Raw genomic sequence first — 9,491 nt, forward strand, 5'->3', positions numbered from 1 at the left:
TCCGTTTCGCGCCCTGTGACTCCTTCCTGCGATCTCCGCATTATCCCGCCAGGGCGCCGGCTCTCTTGCAGAGTATTCCCAGCACACCCCAGCTAATAGCTGTCCCAGCGCAGCCTCCAAAGGCAGGTGCGCCCGCACTAGTTGTTTTTCAGCCGCCAAGCCGTGTGGGAATCCCTTGCGACTCAATGGACTGTAGCCCACCAGGCTCCTCTATCCATGGGCTTTCCCAGGCAAGAATACTGGAGTGGGTTGCCATTTCCTTCTCCAGGGCATCTTCCCCACCATCTCCTGTATTAGCCGGCAGATTCTTTACCACTAAGCCACCTGGGAAGCCCCTAGAGTATACCTGGAAAGTTTCCAAAATGGGAGGGAGTGAGAACCCAGGAGAGATCAACTGTGGGATGATGTCTCTCACTTCTCTTTATTTGGCTGGATTGTTTGTTGTTTTTTTCCTTCTTTTTTCCAGCTTCCCTCTGACTGACTCACTTCTATTTCTCCTCCCTTTCCCATTTCTATGAGCTCTAATTCCCATATGCCTTCTACCTGAAGGGTTGACTCCTGCTCTTGGATCTCTGTGTTAAGCTCAGAACCCCCTGCCAGAGAAAAGGAGGCCATAATTAGGAATTCATTTTTCCCTGAATAGGACCACAAGTCTAGTTTTTGTGATCCAACTCATTGCATTGGCTGTTGATTAAAGCATGTGATTTTCCATGTGTAAGTAGAAAAGTTATAAAGAGGATGTTATAAACTGTCTTGCAGCTTCCCTAAGAGGCCTCTTGTCCATTGTCTATTGTAGGAGAACTAGGGCTACTCTTACAGGTGGCTGCCTTTAGACTCACAGTAGCTAGGGGCTGGAAAATAGCGTGTACACGAGCAAAAAGATTGAATTTAATTTTGGGAAAGTGTTTAGATTACATTGCCTTGTGAAGAAAGCCAAGAAAGCCAGAAAGCCAGATTGTAAATAGAGTAGTAACAGCTTCTCTACCTATATTAGTATCTTATTGCTGCTGTAACAAATTATCACAACCTTGATGACTTGAAATAGCACAAATTTATTATCTTACACTTTTGGAAGTCAGAAATTAAAAATACAACTCTGTAGGCCATATCAAGATATCAAATAGGCTGTGTTCCTTTCTGGAGACTCTAAGACAGAATCCATTTCCTTGCCTTTTCCAGCCTCTAGAAGCTGTCCACATCCCCTGGCTCATAGCCCCCTTCCTCCATCTTTAAAGCCAGTAGTGGCCAGTCAAGTCTCTCTCCCACTGCATCACTTTGACACTGACCCTTCTGCCTCCCTCTTTCTCTTATAAGGACCCACCAATAACCCAAGATAATCTCCCCATCTCAAGATACTTAAGCCTACAAAGTCCTTTTGTCATATAAGACAATACAGTCACACATTCTAGGGATTGTGACATGGATGTCTATGGGAGAAATATTCTTTACCTTCCACGCAGTCTATAATCCCATAACCCAATGTGCGCATGTATGGGGGCATGCATGCTCAGTGGCTCAGTCGTTTCCAACTCTTTGGGACCCCATGGACTGTAACACACTAGACTCCTCTGTCCGTGGAATTTTCCAGGTAAGAATACTGGAGTGGGCTGCCATTTCCTACTCCAGGGGATCTTCCCCACCCAGGGACCAAACGTGCATCTCCTGCATCAGCAGGCAGATTCTTTACCACTAGAGCCACCTTGGAAGCCCATAACCAACTTCATGATTCCTCAAAACAATCCTATGAAGTTAGTATTATTATTATTATACCCATTTAAAGATGAGACAGCTGAGTTGAAGAGAGGTTAAGTGACTTAACCTTAACTAGTTTAAACTTGAACCTACCCTGCTTTTTAAAAAAAATCTTTTTTTTTAATTTTTTCAATTAGAGTATAATTGCTTTAGAGTGCCATGTGTACAGTTCTGCTGTATGACAACATGAATCAGTTATATGTATACATATATATACTCCTTCTTGAGCTCCGTCCCTCTTGAACCTCCCTCCTACCACCCATCTCACCCCTCTGGACCATCACAGAGCACCGAGCTGAACTTCTTGTGCTATATGGCAGCTTCCCACTAGCCATCTGACCTACTTGTGGAGCCTACCTTGCTCTTAACCACTACACTATATCACAGTAATGGACAAGAGTCCAATGAGGAAACTTTCTGAGAATTAATAGATAGCCACATCCCAGGAAAGGATTTTATTTCCTACTCATTTTTCTTTATGAGAAAATGTCCATTTTCTTTAAAAACACCAATGCAGATACTAAGGGAAGATGCCCAAGGAATGGGTAAATGGTCTTTCATTCTAGGAAGATTCCCTATAATATTCATCAACTAATTCAACAAACATTTGTTGAACACCTACTTTATTTCTTGATTTATAGAGCCTATGCCTATATTTTCATCATGATGAAAATTATCATTAACATTACTAATGTTTAGCTATCATCTAATCCCTGCACTCAAAGTGTTTTACAGTCATCTGTGTTATCCTTTATCTAGTCAATGAAACTTAAGTGCAGAGAAATAAAAGTGTCCTGGACCGAATACCAAGGAAGAGGGTTAAAATTAGAACTTAGTCCTTCGGTTAATAGCAGTATTAATTGTTATCCTAGATGCTTTGCACACACTAAACCTAACCCTGACAACACCCCCTATAGTACTGGGATCTTCAAATGTTTGTTCACATAATTCCTAAAAGTTTTTTGAGATGCTATTTACTCCCTCACTCATTTCTAAGTTAACATCTAAATTTTTTCATCATGCTTAAACAGTTGCAAAAGGTATAATTTCTAGCATACTATACATATTGACAATTTAAAATAAAACTGTTATATTACATATTTAAAGATATTCATTGGATTCTAGAAACCAGGGCAATTGATGTCTATCATCAAACATTAAACTTGAAAGTGTAAACTTTTCTTTAACCATCAGGAAAAAAGCATTGTTTCTTTTTTCTCCTTGAAATCAAATATCCATTACATTCTTCCTACAGAATCATAGCCTATCATAATATATTTTTATAGTTGAAAGTCATCTACTGAACTCCATATTGATTTTTTTGCAACAAAATAGGTAAATAAATAGAAATTGAATTATTTTTATTTCCTTGTAGCCATAAATGTCTAATTATAAAAAGTCTTCTAGATTGAGTTATAGTTGCAATTGTTATACATACACAATAGGTAAGAATAGCATGAAGATATTATACATCATGATTATTATTAATAAGAAAATATAAAATTTTATTTGAAATGCATCTGTTAGTGAGATGGATGAGGAGGAAGTAGGTTACAGGGTCTTGAGTTAAAGAAGATTCCTGTGGGGAGGGAGGAGGGAGGAGGGTTCAGGATGGGGAGCACATGTATACCTGTGGTGGATTCGTTCTGATGTTTGGCAAAACTAATACAGTGCTTCAGGTTTAAAAATAAAATAAAATTTTAAAAAAATAAAAAATTAAATTTAATTTAATTTAAAAAAAATAAAATAAAGAAGATTCCTGGATGTGAATATTTTGAATTGTTGTTTTACTTAGCCTCAAGGGTTTATACAGTCTGAGTCAAAGTATCACAGTAAGATTCCTGACATTTGAAAGGTGTGCTTTTCTATTTAGAGTCTAGGGAAAAGAGGTGGGGAAAAGAAGTGGGAAAGGCAAATCATTTTTAGCAAATATTTAGCAAACATCATTTAGCAAATAGTACTAAATGAATTTATTGACTTGAAAATTGCTTCCCTTTCAACTTTATTCATAATTTGTAAATGGATAAATAAACTATGATACATCCATGGAATAGAATATCATTCGGAGCTAAAAAGAAATGTGCTATCATGATATCACTTATATGTGGAATATAAAAAAATGATAAAAATGAACTTATTTAAAAAACAGAAACAGAGTCACAGATGTAGAAAACAAACATGGTTACAGGGGTGGGGTGGAAGGTAGGAGAGGGAATAAACTGGAAGATTGGGATTGACATATACATACCACTATATATAAAATAAGGACAGGGAACTTGTCCTGGGATATATAATATAGCACAGGGAACTCTAATCAGTACTCTGTAATAGCCTATATGGGAAAATAATCTATAAAAAAGAGTGGATGTATATGTATGCTACTGCTACTGCTGCTAAGTCGCTTCAGTCGTGTCCGACCCTGTGCGACCCCATAGACGGCAGCCCACCAGGCTCTGCCGTCCCTGGGATTCTCCAAGCAAGGGATGTATATGTATAACTGATCCATTTTGCTGTACAGCAGAAACTAACACAACAATGTAAATCAACTATACTCCAATAAAAATATAAAAAAAGAAAAGAAATGAGCTATTAAGACATGAAAAAACATGGAGGAAACACATGCACATATTACTAAGTGAAAGAAATCAATCTGAAAAGACTGCATAATAAATGATGCCAACTGTGATATTCTGAAAAAGGCAAAACTACAGAGACAGTAAAAAGATCAGTTGTTGCCAGGATTTTGACGAGGGAAGAAAGGAATAGGTAGAATACCAGAGGATTTTTATAACAGTAAAAATGCTCTGTATGATATAATAATGGTGTATACATTTCATTGTATGTTTGTCCAAACCCATAGAATGTACAACACCAAAAGTGAACCCTAGTGTAAAATTTGGACTTTGAGTGATTATGATGTGGTTTCAACGTAAGTTCGTCAAATGTGCCACTCTGGTGGAGGATGTTGATAATGAGGGAAAGTTATGCATATGTTGGAGGCAACAAAATAGAGGAAATCTCTATACCTCCCTCTCAATTTTTGTGACCCTAAAACTGCCCTGAAAATAAAGTCTTTAAACTTTTGTGGGAGGACAGAAATCCTATTTCCCATGCATCTTGTATGTCAAAGTAATAACACCTCCACAGTCTTAATTCACGACAAATACCTCACCCCTAAAGAATCATCCTATTTCAGATGTGATGCTGTGAAAAGAATACTGAGTTTGAAAAAATACAAGTAACAGAGGCCTGAAGTTGAATCTGACTCCACTCTTTACAAATGCTGTGACCTTGAGCAACTCATGTAAACTGTCCTTGGAATAGTACCTTCTTCTAAGGATTAACCATAGATAATAGATAATGTATATGGAAGTCCTTAGCACATAATAACTCCTTGATAAATATTGGTTGAATCCAATGCTTTTTCATTGTTCTTGTTCTGATGGATAGCATCAGAGGCAGGGAGAAGTCATTATTCACAATGATATTCCTAGAAAACATTACTCTCTCTCTCTCTCTCTCTCTCTCTATATATATATATATATATATATATATAATAACAGAACTTTATCCCTGTTCATCATCATAGGAAACTAAAAAGGCACATTCAGAGTAATTAACATTTCAACTCACATAGAAACTCTAATCTGGTTTGTGGTGTAATTAATATGCTATCTCAACTTTCAGGACACTCACAGGGTCTGCAGCTTTGTAACATGGCAAAGATTCTCAGAGTTTAAGAACTAGAACATGAAATTAAGTTAATCATTTTAGTGGATTACTCCAAGGTGCAGTTGCAGGACAGCTCTAAGGGTCAACAATGTTCAGTTCAGGTCATCCAGGATAAGAGCTTATTAGTTTGATGTATCTGTCTGTCCATCCTTCATGCTGGAACCAGAACCAAAGGGAATCGGGAGAGGGAAAGTAAAGAAATTAGATGTTATAGAATTTTAGGAAAGGCAATGTACTTGCCCAAGAAAGCAAAATAAATATCCAGTATTAACTTAATATGCCAGTTTCTGTTTCATCTCTCCCATGTGGGACCATAGCTAGATTCATTAAAATATTTCTTACAGTGCTTATTAATCATTTACTTTTCTCCACATATGAAAAAGTGAAATGAGTTCTTTTGAAAATGGTCTCAGTTCAGTTTAGTCACTCAGTCATGCCCAGTTCTTTGCAACCCCATGGACTGCAGCATGCCAGGCTTCCCTGTCCATCGCCAACTCTGGGAGCTTATTCAAACTCATGTCCCTCGAGTCAGTGATGCCATCCAACCATCTCATTCTCTGTCGCCCTCTTCTCCTCCTGCTTTCACTCTTTCCCAGCATCAGGGGCTTTTCAAATGAGTGAGTTCTTCGCATCAGGTGGCTAAAATGTTGAAGTTTCAGCATCAGTCAATTTAACGAATATTCAGGATTGATGTCTTTTAGGATTGACTGGTTTGATCTCCTTGAACTCCAAGGGCCTCTCAATAGTCTTCTCCAACACCACAATTGAAAAGCACCAATACTTTGGTGCTCAGCTTTGTTTATAGTCCAACTCTTACATCCATACATGACTACTGGAAAAAAACATAGCTTTGACTAGCTTGACCTTTGTTGGCAAAGTAATGGCTCTGCTTTGTAATATACTGTCTAGGTTGCTCAAAGCTTTTCTTTCAAGCAGCAAGTGACTTTTAATTTCATGGCTGCAGTCACCATCTGCAGTGATTTTGAAGCCCAATAAAATAAAGTCACTCACTGTTTCCATTATTTCCCCATCTATTTGCCATGAAGTCATGGGACCAGATGCCATGATCTTAGTTTTCTGAATGTTGAATAAGCCAACTTATTCACTCTCCTATTTCACGTTCATCAAGAGGCTCTTTAGTTCTTCTTCGCTTTCTGCCATAAGGGTGGTGTCATCTTCATATCTGAGGTGATTGATATTTCTCCCAGCAGTCTTGATTCCATCTTGTGCTTCATCCAGCCCAGCATTTTGCATGATGTACTCTGCATATAAGTTAAATAAGCAGGGTGACAATATACAGCCTTGATGTACCCCTTTCCCGATTTGGAACCAGTCTGTTGTTCCACATACAGTTCTAACTGTTGATTATACAGATTTTGCAGGAGGCAGGTCAGGTGGTCTGGTATTCCCATCTCTTTCAGAATTTTCCACAGTTTTTTGTGATCCACTAGTCAAAGGTTTTGGTAGTCAATAAAACAGAAGTAGATGTTTTTCTGGAACTCTCTTGCTTTCTCGATGATCCAACAGATGTTGGCAATTTGATCTCTGGTTCCACTGTCTTTTCTAAATCCAGCTTGAACATCTGGAAGTTCACTGTCACATACTGTTGAAGCCTCACTTGGAGAATTTTGAGCATTACTTTGCTAGTGTGTGAGATGAGTGCAATTGTGCAGTAGTTGGAATATTCTTCAGCATTGCCTTTCTTTGGGATTTGAATGAAAACTGACCATTTCCAATCCTGTGGCCATTGCTGAGTTTTCCAAATTTTCTAGCATATTTAGTACAGCAGTTTCACAGGATCATCTTTTAGGATTTGAAAGAGTTCAACTGGAATTCCATCACCTCCACTAGCTTTGTTTGTAGTAATGCTTCCTAAGGCCCATTTGACTTTGCATTCCAGGATGTCTGTCTCTAAGTGAGTGATCACACGATCGTGGTTATCTGGGTCATGAAGGTCTTTCTGGTATAGTTCTTCTGTGTGTTGTTGCCACCTCTTCTTGATATCTTCTGCTTCTGTTAGGTCCATGCCATTTCTGTCCTTTATTGTGCCCATCTTTACATGAAATGTTCCCTTGTATCTCTAATTTTCTTGAAGAGAACTATCGTCTTTCCCATTCTATTGTTTTCCGCTATTTCTCTGCACCGATCATTGAGGAAGGCTTTCTTATCTCCCGTGCTATTCTTTGGAACTCTGCATTCAAATGGGTATATCTATCTTTTTCTCCACTGCCTTTCGCTTCTCTTCTTTTCTCAGCTATTTGTAAGGACTCCTCAGACAACCATTTTGCTTTTTTGCATTTATTTTTCTTGGGGATTGTCTTGATCACTGCCTCCTGTACAATGTCACAATCCTCCATCCATAGTTCTTCAGGCACTCTATCAGATCTAATCCCTTGATTCTATTTGTCACTTCCACTGTATAATCATAAGTAAGTAAGTAAGTGAAGTCGCTCAGTAGTGTCCAACTCTTTGCGACCCCACAGACTGTAGCCTACCAGGCTCCTCTGTCCATGGGATTTTCCAGGCAATAGTACGGGAGTGGATTGCCATTTCCTTCTCCAGTGGATCTTCCCAACCCAGGAATCGAACCTGGGTCTCCTGCATTGTAGACATACGCTTTACCATCTGCTTCCCTTGTAGCTCAGTCAGTAAAGAATCTGCCTGCAGTGCAGGAGACCCGGGTTCGATCCCTGGGTTGGGAAGATCCCCTGGAGAAGGAAATGGCAACCCACTCCAGTATCTTTGCCTGGAAAATCTTATGGACAGAGGAACCTGGTGGACTGCAGTCCATGGGGTGGCAAAGAGTCGGGCACGACTGAGCATCTAACTAACTAACTAATTTGAATTTGTGTCCAGATACACTGGAGTTCCTCCTGGTCCTCAAATACACCCTTTGTTTTCTCTTCTGCTTTCTCTGACTGGTAAGTAGTTAAATACTTACCGGCATACTCTCTTTGTGATTTGATTTAGGTCATAACTAAATGGTCTAGTGGTTTTCCTTACTTTCTTCAATTTAAGTCTGAATTTGGCAATAAGGAGTTCATGATCTGAGACACAGTCAGCTCCCAGTCATGTTTTTGCTGACTGTATAGAGCTTCTCCATCTTTGGCTGCAAAGAATATAATCAATCTAATTTCAGTATTGACCACCCGATGATGTCCATGTGTAGAATCTTCTCTTGTGTTGTTGAAAGAAGTTGTTTGCTATGACCTGTGCATTCTCTTGGCAAAATTTCTGTTAGCCTTTGTCCTGCTTCATTTTGTACTCCAAGGCCAAATTTGCCTGTTACTCCAGGTGTCTCTTGACTTCCTGCTTTTGCATTCCAATCCCCTATAATGAAAAGGACATCTTTTTTGGGTGTTAGCTCTAGAAGATCTTGTAGGTCTTCATGAACCTGTTCAACTTCACCTTTTTCAGCATTACTGCTCGGGCATAGACTTGAATTACTGTGATAGTGAATGGTTTGCCTTGGCAACTAACAGAGATCTTTCTGTTGTTTTTGAGATTGCATCCAAGTACTGCATTTCGGACTCTTTTGTTGACTATGAGGGCTACTCCATTTCTTCGAAGGGATTCTTGCCCACAGTAGTAGATATAATGGTCATTTCAGTTAAATTCACCCAATCTGGTCCATTTTAGTTCACTGATTCCTGAAATGTCGATGTTCACTCTTACTATCTCCTGTTTGAATTCTTCCAATTTGTCTTGATTCATGGACCTAACATTCCAGGTTACTATGCAATGCAATTCTTTACAGCATAAGACTTTACTTCCATCACCAGTCACATCCACAACTGGGTGTTGTTTTTGCTTTGGCTCCATCTCTTCATTCTTTCTGGAGTTATTTCTCCACTTATCTCCAATAGCATATTGAGCACCTACTGACCTGGGGAGTTCATCTTTCGGTGTCCTATCTTTTGCCTTTTCATACTGTTCTTGGGGTTCTCAAGGCAAGCATACTGAAGCGGCTTGCCATTCCCTTCTCCAGTGGACCACGTTTTGTCAGA

The sequence above is a fragment of the Bubalus bubalis genome, chromosome X (genome assembly GCF_019923935.1).
Source record: "Bubalus bubalis isolate 160015118507 breed Murrah chromosome X, NDDB_SH_1, whole genome shotgun sequence".
In the NCBI taxonomy this organism is placed as follows: domain Eukaryota; kingdom Metazoa; phylum Chordata; class Mammalia; order Artiodactyla; family Bovidae; genus Bubalus; species Bubalus bubalis.